The 18085-nt window shown below is 43.1% G+C and overlaps 1 protein-coding gene and 1 long non-coding RNA gene across 2 annotated transcripts in view; both read left to right on the plus strand.

The window, feature by feature from the left end:
- LOC141995561 (uncharacterized) overlaps positions 1-7995 on the plus strand; it is a 111293-nt gene extending 103298 nt beyond the window's left edge. The window contains exon 3 of the long non-coding RNA XR_012641354.1: positions 7559-7995. This is a non-coding gene — a long non-coding RNA (uncharacterized LOC141995561). The remainder of the gene's footprint in view (positions 1-7558) is intronic.
- An 8958-nt stretch (positions 7996-16953) lies between these two features.
- THSD7B (thrombospondin type 1 domain containing 7B) overlaps positions 16954-18085 on the plus strand; it is a 484955-nt gene continuing 483823 nt past the window's right edge. The window contains exon 1 of the mRNA XM_074967286.1: positions 16954-17124. The gene's annotated coding sequence lies outside the window, so the exon portion shown is untranslated. The remainder of the gene's footprint in view (positions 17125-18085) is intronic.

Below are 18085 nucleotides of genomic sequence, written 5' to 3' on the forward strand. Positions count from 1 at the left end.
TTAGACAGAAGAATTTTATAACTTTACATACACTGTTGCCACTCATATTTTACTAGGACAGTAATATTCAGTGGCTTATGAGCTTTCAAATGATACCTCACAAGGCATTCTTTGTACCAAATTTATTATAGTCTTGTGAAAGGGTGACCATAAGGGTACAGACTGTCACAGTTGTGTATGGCATTTAGACACAGAAACGAGGCAACACTTTCCACCCAAAGAACCCAAGCTCTTAGAGATGATTGGGCTAGTTGTATCAGCCAGGTCTAATCACTGGATGCACTGCTTGTTTCTGACTGGAAAGCCTTACGTTAAATTTTGCTCAGGTGTAAACTACATCCCATGCAATCCCAATGAAGTCCTGTGACATTGCACAGAATATAGGCTGCTGAAGAATTTGCACCCTTGTCTTTGTCCCAGCTATCTATCATTTTTATAAAGGTGCCTGTTGTGTTGGTATCTAAATATTATACCACTTCTGGTGCTTTGTACACATCTGCCAGTGTCCTCACAAATATAAGAGTTTGTGTGTCTGTGTATAAGTATCATATATAACCTAATAAATACATAATACACAGTTTTACATCTAAAATGTAAACTCCTTCCTTGCAAATTCTTGAAGAAAACTGGCAGACTCCTCGCAAAATTTAGAGATTAGGTCAGTTTGTCCATCCTCTCTGTTTCCTATAACATATTTGTCTTTGCTGAGGTCACAATCAATGCCATTCCATGAATCAGATAAGACATGGTACCTGTGAAGCAAACTGCCACCCTCTCCCACTTTCCTAGATCACAAGCTTGTCACGAGCGTGACATGCAGGAGCATCAGCAGCCTGGGTAGTGACAGACCCAAAGCCTTTCCTAAAGATAGCCATCTTGTGCTGTAGCATGCATCACTATTACTAAGCGATCAAGGCAGCCGTTCACATACTGACACCATACTTGTCGTTCCATAATCCTCACAACCTTATTTCCTACAGCTCCACAGTAATTTATGCTCAGTCTCAGAATGCGCACACAATAAAGACAAACAACTTAGACAAACAGTGGTTTTGCTGTTTCATAGATTTAATGTCTTAATGGCCTTTCTGTACATATTGTCAAATCTATTTTTAAAAGAGACTTTGTAATCCTAAACCGTACATGTGCTGGAGCACATAGTTCCTCTCACTACAGTCTTCATTTTTCTAAAGACTCTACAGCACCTTGTAAGATGTATTTACAAAGCAAATCATTATACTTGTTTTTGCACCAAGAAACAAACGCACCTATTTTAGGCAAAGGCTCAGTGCTTCCTGAGGAGATAGCCAACTGATGGCAGAGCTCTCTGAACTTATTAGTCTGTGTTGAAGTGTTGCAGGATCAGTTATAATTAACTGTCATTGTGTCATTTTGTCTCCCAGCCACTCAGTTTTAAAAAAGACTCGCTGCAAGTATGATTAAAATATCTCTATTCGTTTCCTACTTACAGAGCTTTCAAGCTTTTCTCCCCCCAGTCCCCTATGCATTTGTTCACTGTACACATACATAAACAAGAGTATTTCAAATAATAGCAAAATAGTAAATTGCATAGTGTGTGAGACGACTAAGGCAAAAATTCAATATTAAATAAATGCGTCCTTATCAAACCCTTCAGTTTTTGCATTCCAGGTATAATAGCCTATGGATACCAATTGTTGATTTATTAGTTTTGTATTTCTTGAAGACACTTATTGCAGCCTGTAGATGTGTGTTCAAAAATAATTAAAAGGAAAAATATGAATTCATCAATGAGCCAATGTTACCTAATGAACCAATGTCAACTAAAACTAACCTAGAACTCTCCACAACTCAGGCTTCTCCTGGTTTGAAGTGAGAATAGACTTGTCTTGCAACATTGCTTTGAAGGTCAACAGAACCCAAGTTTGTCAATCAAAGGGGTGGGAAATGAATTCCAGAATCGCTGAGAATACTGTGTACAAAAATAAAAATTGGGAAGCTCCTTTGTAGTATACATAAAAACATGGGCTGTGAGCTTTTCCCCAGGTGAGAGTTTGCCATCTTTGTACAGTCTGGCACAAACGAACCAGTCCTTAATAAAAGGAATGCAGGACCAGGCCCATAAATGTAAATATTTTATGACTGCAGATAATCCTCTACATTAACCAGCTGTGTGTTGGATTATATCCAGTGTCCAGAGTGGTAATTATGCATGTAAAAGATTTACTTTTTTTCTTCCTCCAGAGTAAAAGTTAATTTGCACTTTGATAAGTTTATAATGTATAAAGTTCTAAAAGGGGCTCTTCCTGCTGTTGGATCTTGCCTTTTTGCAAGTTTCATATTCGGAAGAAAAAGCAGAACTCAAACATTTTAGTTCTTAGCACCTCCCCCACAAAAAGAGAAATTGGCTGAGATCAGTAACTTCCAGAGTAAACAGTTTATTTACTTACATGTCCGCTATCCAAAAGGCTCTTTTGACTAATCTAGTTTTTCCAATACCCTAGATGTAATGGACAACAATTGTTACCCAATGTGGTATGTGCAGATAATGAGGGGACCAGATGGAATAGGCTGCTTCTCTACAGGGTAACCATGCAGCCACTATCTGATCCAGAACCACTGTTAATATTCTAGCTACATATCCTGTCTCTTTCCTACCTCTTAAGGAGCTCACTGCCCAAGTGTATGTTAAAGTCAGCACTGCTACCAAATTATGATTGGTGTCTTGATAAATCCCTCCATTATGTAGGATAATTGATTTCTGCCCCCCAAATAGGAATATTATTAAATTGAATATTTGTTAATCCCTGTTAAATCTGCCAGGGAGATATAACCTCTTGTGAAGCATGAACGAATGACTTCATCTCTTTCTTCTATCCCCCCTCTAATTATAAATAAATAGAGTCCCCTGTGAATGCACAGAACTGATACTGCGAAGGAGATGCAAGCTCCCAGTGCTGCACTTTGTTCATTAGCATTGATTTCTGAAGGGCCATCTCTAGGGGTGACAGGGTAGTTGTTTTTTTTTTTCAAATTCTCATAATCCAAGCACAGAAGAGACTATTAAAAATAGCTTCTGACCATTGATAGAACTCTGAAACAAACAGATTCAAGACAGTTTTCAGAACCCACTTTCCCGGGAAGTATTAAATCCCCAATAACTACAGCTACCCTCTGCTTGTCTTGTTTGTAAGATTTGCCTCCTTCTGTGCCTCTAGACTGTAAAACCTTTGGGGTTGGGATTCATTATCTGTTTGGCTTTTTTTCTTACAGTTTACAGTGCCATGTATGTTGACTGCACTACTTTACTATTATTGCAACAGAAAATGTATGGTATTTAGTACTTGAAAAATCCGCCATGGGTTTGCAGTTTCAGTATACTAGTAGGATTCATACGGTCCAAAGTTGTTCTCTTCCATAAATTTCCTTTAAAAAAAAAAAGGCATGGGAGTAAGACCAGCATTGGTAGAATACTGTAAAAACACCATCACTAACAAAAATCCAGTACTGCTTAACAAGAAGTATAAATCTGATTCATGAATAACAATAACTAACTTGGTTTGCTCTGATTTGTGGAGTCATCTTTACTTATTTGTGAATATATGAATAAATGCTGGATATTTGTGAAAATGTTCACATATCCTGAAAGTACATCAGACTTCAGAATAAATAATTATTCTTACAAAAATCCGTACCAAAAATACTTAATTTCTTGTTTTTGTGAAAGTAGAATGAATTATATTGAAATTATAATTCATTAAAGAAATGCTACTTGAAGGGTTTGTTGAAATATAGTTGTCAGGAAGAGAAACATTAAGGAGTGTGAGACAATGGGTCCTCAAACTAATTAACTGAGAGCTCCTACTGAGCTAGGAGATTGGTAAACGTTAGTATGCAAATAAGATATGTATGTATATTTGTCAGTTTCTGCTTTCTTTTGTCTCTTATGTTAAACTGGCTTTGGCTTAGCTGTATAAATAAGTTATCTTGAGCCTCAGAGAGGGGCTCACATCTGGGTGCATTAGCAAAGCGCTTTGCTAATAAACAGAGTGGTCTGACAAATTATGTGAGTCCTGAATCTGACTTTGACAATTTGGAGGTCCCACCAAGATTGCAACCGTCTTCACTGGGGCTGTGTGACTCCTGACTGTTCTTAGGACGGCCGTGGCAAGCCCGAGCGGTCCTCCGCCAGAACGGAAGGGTGCATGACCACAGTGAAGTCTACGCTATCGAACCTGTTGGTTCCCACTCTGTTCTGGTAGGGATCCCAGGATCTGACATCAGGAATCTGGTCAGGTAATTATTTCTGTGTTTTGTCCGGACTGAGGACTGTCTTGTCTCTGTGTCTATCCATCCTCCCTGTGGTGTGTTTGAGTCTGGGTGCCGTCTCCGTCCGGGGATCGGCTGATCAAAGGGTTCCTGTCCCCATGGTCTGAGTGAGTGAAATCTGCACAATCGCAGCCACACTGCACCTTGGGTAAAACCCTTGGTGTGAAAGCAAGGGCGATTGAGGCAGTAGCATGTGGCCTCCTTTTGTGTGTTGCACCGGGCATCGCTCTGACGAACCCGACTTTCCTTCTTGTGTGATTGGTGTGTAAAGTCCTCCTGTATGGGTAACCAGACGTCTAAGTCAGGACAGTTCCCTAAAGGAACGCCAGCTCAGTTTATGTATTTTAGGAAGAGTCCGGACTCCTGTAAATTTCTGGAAAAATGGTCTAGGCTAAGGGGGTCAGGTAGAGTGGCTACTACCACCACTACGCTTCTGCCCCCAGAAGCCTTTACAGCTATTCTGAGGGAAAATGGGCCCTTTTCCCACAGAAATGGTCTATAGGGGACTGCTGCAGGCAGCAGGCAGAGAGAGAATCTGATCAAAATTGTTTGACTATTGGGTAATGTAATCAAAATCACTAAAGGATGTAAGGGGTTTCTATTGGAACTTAACTTGGCTGCTTCTGGTTCTGTCTAGTTGTACAAGATGGAAGTGTAATCGGGGTACAATTGTGTAAAAGAGTAATCACAGTGCAAGGGATGTTAGGCAAAAGAGAATTTTGTGTGTGTGTATAGTGCTAAAATCTGAAGCTGTGTCTCAGCTATTACCTGAGACTAAACTTATAGCTTGGTACAGCAGAGAAACTATTGCAAACATGGTCTGTTGCACAAGAGGGGAAACTGAGGTACGCCACCTCATGAATTTCATAAATGACCAGTGAGTGGGGTAATTCACTAGCCTGACTATAGAACAGTCTGACCATAGAACAAAATAAGTACAGCCTGGAGGTAATTCTTCTCCCTTTTTCCTGCAATTAGCAAGGAAATTCGTAAAAGAAAGTGGTATTATTATTAAGCAATAATCTGTCCCCACCAGGGGGGTGGAAATTGTTTCTTTTGTTTTTAGACTCTACAAGCAAGCTGGCACCAGCAGAAGAATAACTCAGAATACCATGGATCTATGTTTTGTGGTGTTTGTCTGTGGTGTTTGTCTTGTTGCTAGCATTGTTGTGTTTTAATGAACAGAAAACCTCATGACATGGGTGGGGATGGCTTCAAAAGACTAACCTTGGGCGGGGGCAGTGGGGGGGGGGGAAAGATGTGTATGGGAATGCAAAAGGCTAACTCAGGAGAATCCCAAAATTCAGTGGCCACTGTTAGGATCTTGGGACAAAGACCGAATAGATGTCTTAAAAGACAAACTCGGCCAATCTAAAACTAAATTGGCAAAAGGAGAGGTTGATTGTTTCATGCAGTGGTGGGAAGAGGCAAATCATAGGTGGACAGAATCAAAACTTGCCTCTCCCAAAGATTCTGGCTTCTATCCCACCAGATGCAACTCATTTTACTGTTGTTGATTTGTGCTCTGCTTTCTTTTCTGTCCCGGTTCACCCTGACTCCCAGTTCCTGTTTGCCTTTTCTTACAAGGGGCAACAGTACACATGGACCACACCGCCCCAGAGGTATACTGAAAGCCTGTCATATTTTCCCCAAGCATTAGCCCGAGACCTTGCTGACCTTGTTTTCCCGTACAGGTCCACACTAGTCCAATATGTAGATGATCTACCCCTCTGTTCCCCTTCATTTTCTGCCTCTGAAACTGACTCTTTAGTGCTCCTTACTGCCCTAGCAAATAAGGGTCACAAAGCTTCTCGCTCTAAACTACAACTCTGTCAAGCTTCTGTCACATACCTTGGCTTTCTCCTCTCTCAGTGTTCCCGTGCACTTTCTCCCACCTGCGTCCAAGCTATCCTTAGCTTTCCCCGACCCCGCTCCCCACGCCAGGTCTGGAAGTTTTTAGGCATGGCTGGATTTTGCAGACAATGGATTCCCCAATATGCCTCCCTTGCAAAACCACTCCAGGAACTCACTCGATTCTCTGTGCCTGACCCCATGCCGTGGCCCCCTGAGGCCAATTCTGCCTTTGTTTCCCTCAAACAGGGTTTGGCTTCTGCCCCTGCCTTAGGGCTGCCTGACTATTCTAAGCCTTTTACCCTTTTCTGCCACGAAGAATCTGGGTGTGCACTTGGAGTTCTCACTCAGATGCACGGAGAAAAGAACCGCCCAGTGGCTTATTTCTCTGCCACTTTAGACCCTGTTGCCCAAGGCTTACCCCCCTGCCTGCGTGCTGTGGCTGCTGCAGCGCGCCTAGTCGAAATGTCTGATTCCCTTGTTCTCCGCTCTCCTCTTACCCTCCTGGTCCCTCACTGACCTCACCCTGCTCCAAGACTCTGCCCCAGAAACCGAGAAAGAATCCTGGGTTGCCCAAGGTTCCTCTCTACATCCCGATTCCTTTTGGCGCTCGCCTACAGGCGCCTTTGTAGCCCCCTTTTCACTCTACCCATCTCTGGCCACCCTGCTACACGGTGTTTCGCATGTCGGAAAGGAGGGGATGGTCTCTGCTGTAACAAAGACAGGATGGTGGGCCCCCCCATTTTAGCTCTTTTACAGCCCGCCACCGTGCAGCCTGTACCATTTGCCAAAGCCATAATATTGGTAAATCTGTAAAAGTGGCCCAGGGGTTCCGGGGCCTGCCTCAAGCACCGTTCTTGCACAAATGCCTAAGTGTCAACAATATGAATTTATATTGGTTATGGTATGTTTATTCTCTGGTTGGATTGAAGCCTTTCCTTGTCGCAAGGCTGATGCACTGTCTGTTGCCAAATGTTTGTTAAATCATATTATGCCTGCCAAGGGAATTCCTGCTACTCTGGCCAGTCATTGGGGTACACTTTTTACTGGACAACTTGTTCAACACCTGGACCGTATATTGCATATCAAACACCTGTTGCACTGTCCCTATCACCCACAGAGTGCAGGTGCAGTTGAAAGACGAAATAGTGTACTTAAGAATAAGCTTGCTAAAATTTGTGACTCTACAGGATTAAGCTGGCCAGTAGCCTTACCATTAGCCCTTATGGACATGAGATCCACTCCATCCCAAAGGCATAAATTAAGTCCCTTTGAAATTGTTATGGGACGCCCTATGCGAGCTATGACTACTCCCGTTCCAGATTTGAACTTGACTCACAGTGCGCTCCTTCTATATTGCAAGGGACTAATGCAAGCTGTAAGTCACTTCCATTCACAGGTTCGAGTCGCCTGGCCCACGGAACCCACCTCCGACGCTTGCCACAACCTCGAGCCAGGTGATTGGGTTTACGTACGGCGCCATCATCGAAAGCACACCTTGAAGCACCGGTGGAAGGGTCCTCATCAGGTACTGCTTACTACACAGACGGCTGTTAAACTATCTGGCATCGCAGCGTGGATACATGCTTCACAGTGTAAGAAGGCACCATCCCCAGAGAACCAATCATCACCTCAGGACAATGCAGAGTCAATTTTGACTCCAGAAGAAGACATAGAAGAACAGTCTGCAATACCTTACAATCTACGCTCTCGTAAGGGTTGCCAGAAGCAGATGACAAACAAACAAACAAACAAACAAACAAAAAAGCAGTAGCGAACCTAGCGCCTACTGCCTGGTGGGCGTAAAACCGTGACTGCGCTTCCCTCAGTTGAGGTTGTCAGAATCAGAAGAGCCTTGCCTCCAACATGCGCCTCTGCCTGTTCCTCGGCTGCTGGTATCTTGTGGTCTGGGGAGACCACGATGACAATTCTTTTATCCAGCAGCAGGTGTGGATAGCTCAGACCCTTAATATTTCTAATTGCTGGGTCTGCAGCCACATCCCAGCCCACTCTCAAACTGGTGTTCCTGTCCTGGCTATCCCACTCAAGTCCCCAGACCTCACTGGAGGGCCTCGTCCGTTTAACAAAATATGGAACAGCAATGACACTTGGGAAGCGGTGGGAATAAATGCATCTAAATGGATAAATGTGGTGGAGGGAAAAGGTCATTGGTGTTGGGTGTGTAATGGGACAGGACTGGATCTGGGGAAAAGCCTTGCCTTCAGCATATTGTGGCCAATGGTGTATGGGATTATTCAAACAAAACTAAAAAGTGGCGGGCCGGGTATGGAGATATGAATTTTTTCTCAACCTGGGATCAAACAGAGAAATCAATCTCATGTTCCCCCTATAGTAACCTTAGTGAAAACAACACAGTCTTTCAATGTCATGCAAATAACACCACTCCTCGTAAGGAGAATTACCCTGTACCCTTTGGGGGATACTACTCCTCCTTTGCAAACACCTATATGACAAATGGGTGCAACCGACCCTTCCCGGCTTTAATAGGCCATCACTGGGTGTGTGGGACCAGAGCTTATACCGCACTACCAGCTAATTGGTCAGGAATCTGTTATCCCGCCTGACTCTTCCCACAATTCCGAGTGCTAGGAACCTTCCCTCAAGAACGCCTCCGCAATTTCAGGCGAAAAAGAAGGGACTTAACAGATGCCCAATGGTATGTAAATAACATAAGCCCCTTAACCTGGGAAGAGGCCATTGGCGGTTCCTTAATACCATTAGGGGGAGTAATACACCATGCAAAAAGGCTCCTAAGGTTACAAGTAGTAGTTGAAATAATGGCAAATGAAACCGGAGAAAGTTTAAGAGCCCTGGCCAAAGAAACAGGGGCAATCCGACAGATGGCCCTCCAAAACCATCAGGCATTGGACATAGTGCTGGCGGCAAAAGGAGGGACTTGTGCTCTCATTGGAAAAGACTGCTGTGTGTATATACCAGACAACACCAATGAGGTAATAGATCGTGCTAGCCACTTAGAACAAATCGCATATCTTCCCCACGACGAGCCAAGTTCTTTATGGAAGTGGCTAAGTAACCTTTTCAATTTCTCTGGCATAGGAAACTGGTTGTTTCAGGGAGCCCTAACTCTCCTGTTTGGAATCCTAATAATTTTTGTATGTTTTCAGTTACTTTCCTGTTGTATCCAAAATTGTGTCAGGCATGCTACACAGATAGCTGCCCCAAACCAGAGTGCTAATTTGACGATTTTAAATATCACTGATGAACAAAGAGATAAAGAACGATTGATATGTGGAACCCAGTCATTGTTGGTCATTGCGTAGCTTGACCAAAAGGAGGGATTGTGAAAGTAGAATGAATTATATTGAAATTATAATTCATTAAAGAAATGCTACTTGAAGGGTTTGTTGAAATATAGTTGTCAGGAAGAGAAACATTAAGGAGTGTGAGACAATGGGTCCTCAAACTAATTAACTGAGAGCTCCTACTGAGCTAGGAGATTGGTAAACGTTAGTATGCAAATAAGACATGTATGTATATTTGTCAGTTTCTGCTTTCTTTTGTCTCTTCTGTTAAACTGGCTTTGGCTTAGCTGTATAAATAAGTTATCTTGAGCCTCAGAGAGGGGCTCACATCTGGGTGCATTAGCAAAGCGCTTTGCTAATAAACAGAGTGGTCTGACAAATTATGTGAGTCCTGAATCTGACTTTGACATTTTGCATGTCATTATTTCCTTGTATTAAAATTAGGCTTGTAAGGATTAGATTTTTATTGGTCAATATTGGTAAATGTTGATTTCATGTTGTACACACAGGAACAGAAAAACATTTTCTATTGCTGATGACCAAAATTTACAGATAGGCAAAATAAGAAAAATGCTGCTTGAGAACATCTTAGAGTTTGGTTTAAGGATATTTACGTTGTATATTTTGACATGTAGTTTTGACAGTTTGTGTTTTAATGGTTATAAAGCTTTAAGTGTGCAGACATCTACTGTCATTAAATAACATTGTTTGACCCCCTCCATATTTCCCACAGTTGTGAAAATTTAAAGTGATTTAAAAATGCTTAAAATAAACATTGATAATCTGTTGGAATAAAAAAAAATTGAATTCTGCCATGTGTAATTAAAATGTTTTAGTTATCCATACAGGGAGCAGAAAAAGTACCATGGGTTATATAACCAGTCCTGCAATATGAATAAAGAATAGCAAAAAAAAAGCTGAGGTAAACAGGTCGTACACAAGCCCTAGTCTTGAGAATTATTGGTTCAAACTATTCAGTGGTTACTTGCAAACATTCAAAGAACAGGTGGATCAGTTTGTGAAAGATTTTCTAACAGAAAAGAGACTAAATTTGTAACTAACATAATTTGTAATGAATAGTTTGACCATCTTTAAGACAAAAAATTGAACGTTTTGTTTCGTAGATAATTTTGCACTTAATTTTTTACTACTTATGGAAAGGAAAAAGCATACTTAGAGGTGTGACTCTTAAATACAAGGTATTATATTTGAGCTGTTTTTCTCTCTCATGTTTCTTGAAACCCCATACTTTTATTAGCTTGTAAAGCAGCCCAGGATATAGCAGGCTGGCTGAGACCCCCAAAGCAGAGGGCATCAGAAAAGGAAGGCTTCTCTGCCTATCTTGCTGAAAATAGATCTGTCTGTAGTAAGTGGCTTTCTGCCCAATTTCCTTGGAACTGGCTGCTGAAGTGTGAGTTGCCAAAATTTTGCACAATAATAAGCTGCAATCTACATAACACCTGGCCTACACAAACCAGATCATTATGAGCTTGATCCAAACTGTCATTCAAGTGGCTTTGGTATTCCCATTTTAATCTGACCTAGTAATCCATAAAAGAGAATTATTTTAGCACTTCTAATACTCTGTTGCAGGTTTCATTCTCCTTTACTTGAGACGAGTAGATCTACAGGACCCATCTAACAAGATGAGCAGGAATGACAGGAAGATCATCCAATTCCTAGATGAGGAAACAATGAACTGGGTTGAAAGGTGGGAAACTGATTAGATTTCTAAGATCCTCTCACTGTACAGTCTGTTTATCATCTCCTCATTGTCTCTCTCTCTCTCTCTACTGAGGCTCTGCAATTCAAATTGACCAGTGCAGATATGCCTCCTTGTTTACTTCATGCACTTCTTTTGGAAGATCTATTCTTCCAAAAGGCTTTGAGGAAATTTTAACTCTTGAGGGGTTAGGAGCTGAGCCAAAATATATGCTGGGGAAGGAATTGGCACTCATTTGGAATGACCATCTCCCATCCTTCTGCATGCACTACTGCTCTTTGGTGGGCTTGCTTTACACCTAAGGCCCTGTCTCCTCTGCGGATTTCAGCCATCAGTGGCCAAGCACCAGCGTAGCTGCTCTGGTGCAAACTCCTAATGTAGGTAGGCAAAGCTGATACAAGCAGCAACTTGCACCAGTGTAGACAGCCCCCTGCTTCAACTCAGGGTAAACTGCTCTAGTGCAAACTGCACCTTTGCCTCTCTATACACAGTATCAGTGCTGCTACACTGAGGGCTGGCAACTAGCTTAGCAGCTGGACTGGGAAATCTCCAGAACTGCTACTAGGTGAAATTAACTGCGTATGTACTCTAGTAGGTTTTTCTGTCCAGGGAACTTCTCAGGAAGATGTCTGAAAACCAGAAGGAAATATGTGTTCCCAAGTGGATAGGACACATGCTTAGAAGTCAGGAGGCCTGGGTTCTATTCCTGGCTCTGCTACTGATTGGGGTGGTCTTCAGCAAATCACTTCACTTCTCTGTGCCTCTATTTCCCCTCCTACACTTTGCCTGTCTTCTCTATTTAAATAGTAGGTTTCAGAGTAGCAGCCGTGTTAGTCTGTATTCGCAAAAAGAAAAGGAGTACTTGTGGCACCTTAGAGACTAACAAATTTATTTGAGCATAAGCTTTCGTGAGCTACACCTTACTTCATCGGATGCATTCAGTGGAAAATACAGTGGGGAGATTTATATACATAGAGAACATGAAACAATGGGTGTTACCATACACACTGTAACGAGAGTGATCACTTAAGGTCAGCTATTACTAGCAGGAGAGCGGGGGGTGGGGAACTTTTGTAGTGATAACCAAGATGGGCCATTTCTAGGAGTTGACAAGAACGTTTGAGGAATAGTGTGTGGGGGAGGAATAAACAAGGGGAAATAGTTTTACTTTGTGTAATGACCCATCCACTCCCAGTCTCTATTCAAGCCTAAGTTAATTGTACCCAGTTTGCAAATTAATTCCAATTCAGCAGTCTCTCATTGGAGTCTGTTTTTGAAGTTTTTTTGTTGAAGAATTGCCACTTTCAGGTCTGTAATCGCGTGACCAGAGAGATTGAAGTGTTCTCCGACTGGTTTTTGAATGTTATAATTCTTGACGTATGATTTGTGTCCATTTATTCTTTTATGTAGAGACTGTCCAGTTTGACCAATGTACATGGCAGAGGGGCATTTCTGGCACATGATGGCATATATCACATTGGTAGATGTGCAGGTGAACGAGCCTCTGATAGTGTGGCTGATGTGATTAGGCCCTATGATGGTGTCCCCTGAATAGATATGTGGACACAGTTGGCAACGGGCTTTGTTGCAAGGATAGGTTCCTGGGTTAGTGGTTCTGTTGTGAGGTGTGTGGTTGCTGGTGAGTATTTGCTTCAGGTTGGGGGGCTGTCTGTAGGCAAGGACTGGCCTGTCTCCCAAGATCTGTGAGAGTGATGGGTCGTCCTTCAGGATAGGTTGTAGATCCTTGATGATGCGTTGGAGAGGTTTTAGTTGGGGGCTGAAGGTGATGGCTAGTGGCGTTCTGTTATTAGGTGTAGATTGTTGAATGGGAAATTGGGAAACATGTCTAGTGAACTAATTTTTGGTGCCTAAAGAGGTTGTCCCTGGTGTACAGTCATATCACAAAGGTCATATATTAGACTGATTGTCATTCATTAATGCCAGATTTATACCACCGAAGTCAGTGGAATTCTTCTTGATCCACACTGCTCATAATTAGGTTCACAGTATATGGAGTATAAGGATAAACCATCAGCAACAATGCAGAAAAAAGCCATGAGAAATAGCTGAATACATGCTGGAATAATTTCATTATGTATACAGTCATTTGGTACTTGGTTAATTGGATGTGAGCATTAAAATATCCTGATATAGGAAAAAGGGTTATTAAGTATAAAAATTGGTTGACTGCACTGAAGATACTTTTTGAAGGTTTCAAAAAAGCTATCAGTGAAGAATGAGAAGAATATTTCTTTTCTTTTCTTAAAAAGTGACAGACTTCGCTCAAAAAATCAATATTCCCCCTTTATTTGAGAACTTCAACCAGTTTGGAGTTCTCTTTACTAATAATTCAACTCTTGAAAATACAGGGTAAGATTTTCAGAAGCATTTAAGTGACTTTGAAAGTCAATATAATTTGTGCTCTTGAGCCATTTCAGTGCTTTTGAAAATCTCACCCATACGAGTCATTATGGAAGTGCCTTAAATATTTCATGGTGAATACAATTGTAATGCTGAAGAAAATACAACATTGTGATTTTATTGTGCTAAATATAAAAAGTTCACTCAATATTGAGTTATTTCTTGGGATTATTATTAAATATATAGTAAGAAATTTACAAAGTTCAATAATCTAGTTAATTTATTTAAGAAAAAAGAAAAGGAGTACTTGTGGCACCTTAGAGACTAACAAATTTATTTGAGCATAAGCTTTCGTGAGCTACAGCCCACTTCATCGGATGCTGTAGCTCACGAAAGCTTATGCTCAAATAAATTGGTTAGTCTCTAAGGTGCCACAAGTACTCCTTTTCTTTTTGCGAATACAGACTAACACGGTTGCTACTCTGAAACCTGTCATTAAGAAAAAAGGTAAGAGTTTACTTTATCATGGTCTACAAGTACCTACCTAGGAAAGAGATTCTGACAGTAGATGCCTCTTCTTGTGTGTAGCAGAAAAAGGCATAACAGGATCCAGCTGAAGGTAGACAATTCAGACTAGAAATAAGGCACAAATTGTTAACAGTGAGAGTAATTACCATTTCAACAAATTACCTACTGGTATGATGGATTCTCCATCATTCAAAATCTGCAAATCAAGACTGGGTGTCTGTCTGAAAGATATGTTGTAGCTCAGATAAAGAAGATGGGTGAGGTAATATCTTTTATCTGACTAACTTCTGTTGATGAGAGAGACAAGCTTTTGAGTTTACAGAGCTCTTCTTCAGGTCACTGTAGTTCAATCAGAAGTTATGGGCCTGATGCAGAAATTGTCTGTGGATCTATGGACTGTATTATGCCGAAGGTCAGACCAGATGAACATAATCGTCCCTTCTGGCTATAAAAAACTATGAATCTATGAAACTGCAGTAGCAATAGTGGGAACTTTTAGAGAGAAAGAGCTAATATGGACATGCCCATAGAGAAGTAAAAGTCCTCAGTTGATTCAATGCATTTTAGTGGATTTTTCCTCTGTTTATAGGGAAGTTTCCATGCTAATCCCTTTAGAATGCAGCATTTATCACCTACCAGATAAGTGTTAAGTGCTGTGTTCCAAAGGGATTATCATCTACTTCCTCTTCTTGTACTTGGCTGAAGAGATAAAGTGAGTTGAGGAGAAGACTCATAGGAAGAAGGCTTAGGAGGTTTCTTCTCTTGGTGCAGCTGCTCCTAATGGGGAGTGCAAGAGAAGCTGCTCCCTGTTGGAGTGAAGATATAATCAGACCTCTTCAAAGGTACTGCCTCAGCTATAGCAAGGGGTGCAAAGACAGTGCCTCTATTCCTTGGGTAAAAAGGAGGTCATTTACCACTCTATCAAAACAGTTCCCGCACTCCCCCAAGCGTCAATATAAAATATCTACTTAAATATGGGCCAGATTCTGTTCTGACAGAGTACACTGCCATTTTCCTTAACTTTTTCACCATTGCTCTAGCACCGGTAATAACAGTGCCTGTGTGCTAGGTAGAACTGCCATTGTGATGTCTATGCCTCCCCACAATTACAAATGGTGACTGGAAGTGCAGGCTCCCACATCCCATGTCATTTCAGATCACTTGGCCCTTTGTAATTCAGTCCTACTCACCTGCCTAACAACTGACTTGCACACTTTGTTTAATCTCAAAATTAAAACTAGTGAGCACTGGGATGGCTATTTTCTTCTTCTTCTTCTTCAACACTTAGCCGAATGGTTGGCTGTAGCGATCATTCACCATTTGGTCTGTTCCTGTGTGGCCGCAAGGGCTTGACAGCCTGAGAGTCCAACACTGGAACAGACTTGATGAACCCATGTAATGGGGGTCTGCCTCTGGGCCACCTCCACCCCTCAATGTTCGCTGGAACGTCTTGTCACGAGAATGCCACATGTCCAAAAAGCGTAAGATGCCATCTGCGGACAACGGCCCTGGGAGCCTGTAGACCGGAGTGACCGTAAACATCTGCATTACTAATGAAGTCATTCCACTTAATGCCCAATATATGACGTTGGCATTGTGTGTGGAAAGGCTCCAGCTTTGCCCAGTCTGAGCAGCATAGTGTCCAGGTTTCACAGGTGTATAACAGCATGGAGAGGTTACAGCTTGAATAGATCCTGAACTTGGTTGTTATGCTGAGATGATGCTGACTCCCCCCTCCCTGAGACAGACCTGTACCTCATCGTGGTGGAGGGCTGTAACATCTGAAGTAGAGGATTGCTTGTTGGAGCTATGCCATCAGCAATGAAGGCTTGTCCAAAATATCAGCTTGGGCATTATGTGAGGTGGACAGGTCCAACAAGAACCATGAAATCATGGCCAACACAGACGGCGAAGATGCAGGGCAGCACCTAGCTACCTGAGGTGAAGGAAGTCACTTTGAGAGACTCAACGTCTCGGGCCGCAAAGCGTGAAGCCAGTACTGGTAGACCTGGAAAAGGTGCGTGTTACTGCATCTCCATCTCATCCCAGTGGGACGAGATAGTCTGTGGGACAATCATTCACTCTTGCTTTTACCATCATGGCTATTTTGCAAAGAGCGTGGAAAGCTGCCTTATTTATTTATTTATTTTTAGTTACAAATTACTGACAGCATTTCGGTGCTTTGGTGCAAACGACTGGCTTTGGCCAAAATCTTTTCTATATGCTAGTCCCACTTGCAGTGTAGTGGGGATCCTTTTCCTTGTTTTTTATGCCACTTCTAAGAGAAGCCTTTACTTGTTCAAAATTCAGAGTTCTTTCTTAAGTGTTGCTGCCACTAGATAAAAGGTACCACTTGCTCTTCCCCTGTGTGCATCCTGCACTGGGCACCCGGGTGCTTCAGGGGCGGGTGACAGGCAGACTTGCTGCTGCTCTCGAGGAGAGGAGCAGAGGGAGTGGAAAACCAGCCAGTGGAAATGAGAGACCCTCTCGCCTGCAACTTTGCCCTCTGTGAGGTCTGAGCCTTCTGTCTTCCATCATTCTCCCCCACCTCTGCTGGGGAGGGGGGGGATTAGGTCTGAACCCTCTAGCCCCCCCGCCCCCCTTCCTGGGCAGGGAAAGGGTCTGGGCTCTCTGGCCCCCACCTCTGTGCAGGGGCTGGGGATATGTGAGACTTTCTCGCCCCTGGAGCTGCCCAACGCGCGGCAGGTGTAGCGCATCCACCAGGCACCTGAGGTCGGAGAATGGGGGCGAAGGATGCTCCCCCCCCCAACAGGACAAGCCCAGGCTGCCGCGAGGAGCTGCTCTAATGATCAGGAGAGGGAGGGGAGGAGGCGGCTGGGGCTGGCTCCCCCGCTTGCCTCGGGGAGTCCCCTAGCAGCCAATGAGGCTGCCGCGCCGTACAGCAGGTGGCGTTAGGAAGCGCTTGTTCCACCTCCAGAGCTTCACCCCTCTCGGCTGTTGCATGCATACGCGCTGGGATGGGTGGTCCGCTGCGAAACCACCATCTTTCCTCCGCTCGGGGAAGCGCGCTGCCGCTCCCAGCCCCCGTGGCAGATTGAGGCAAGGCTGGTAAGTGCCCGTCCCTGAGCAGGGAGCAGCAGCGGCCTCGGCTCCTGCGCTTGCCGCCTGCGCTCCTCCTGAGCCAGCCTCCCCGTGCTGACTTTGCAGCTCCTGAGAGGACGCTGATCTGGGAGCAGGCAGATTTGTGAGGCCAGTGTGAACGGTCACCTTAAACCTTGTCAGTGATTTAGGGACCTAGGCGGCAGCTGCTCGCAGGAGGGTTGAATCTCTCACACAACTGACTTTTCCTCCCCCCCCCCCCCCCCAAGCTGGTTATTTTCTGAAAAAACCTCCACAAACTCTGATCTTATTTCAGCCTAACCATGTTCTCAGATTGTTATGGAAACCTTTGAAGCCCAACAAACCCTGTTCCGCACGTAAACTTGAGACGGAATGGAGCCGCTAGGGCGAGGAGCGCGTCAACCTGTTAAAAAACCAGAGTTAATTTCTTCTCGGTATGGTTGTTAATCTGCATTGCGATTCCCCCAAAGTCTGTGCGTGCCTTAAAACAAGGAAGAAATTCGCGGGGTTCTGTAATCCGCTAGACTATAACATGGTTAAACTCGTTGTATAGTAGGATCCTGTAGTCTAATTGACGGTCTTGTTTTACTAATATCAACTACTTGAATCGGAGTTGAAACGCTTGCTGTGAAAGTGCCGCTTCTGTGGCATTAAACAAACGTTGCAACTGTGTTTAAACGAAGCAGATTAAAGCTGCAATTAAAATGTATATACTTCGTTGAAGAAATATCTACGTCTCCTAGCAGAACTCTCTGCAGTAAATGTCCTGATTTTAAATACCCTGCGATCCTGTGTAAAACTGGGATTTAGCTACATCTGTGAAAGCAAAACAGCAGATTTTTTTTACTGTCTAGTTTCTGCACTGTCTTCAGTACTTTTTCTTCTTCCTTCAAAGAGCTTTGGGATGGTATCAGTTGCTTTTCATTTCTTTTGAAATACACTCTCTGTA

The sequence above is a fragment of the Natator depressus genome, chromosome 11 (assembly GCF_965152275.1).
Source record: "Natator depressus isolate rNatDep1 chromosome 11, rNatDep2.hap1, whole genome shotgun sequence".
Classification (NCBI taxonomy): Eukaryota; Metazoa; Chordata; order Testudines; family Cheloniidae; genus Natator; species Natator depressus.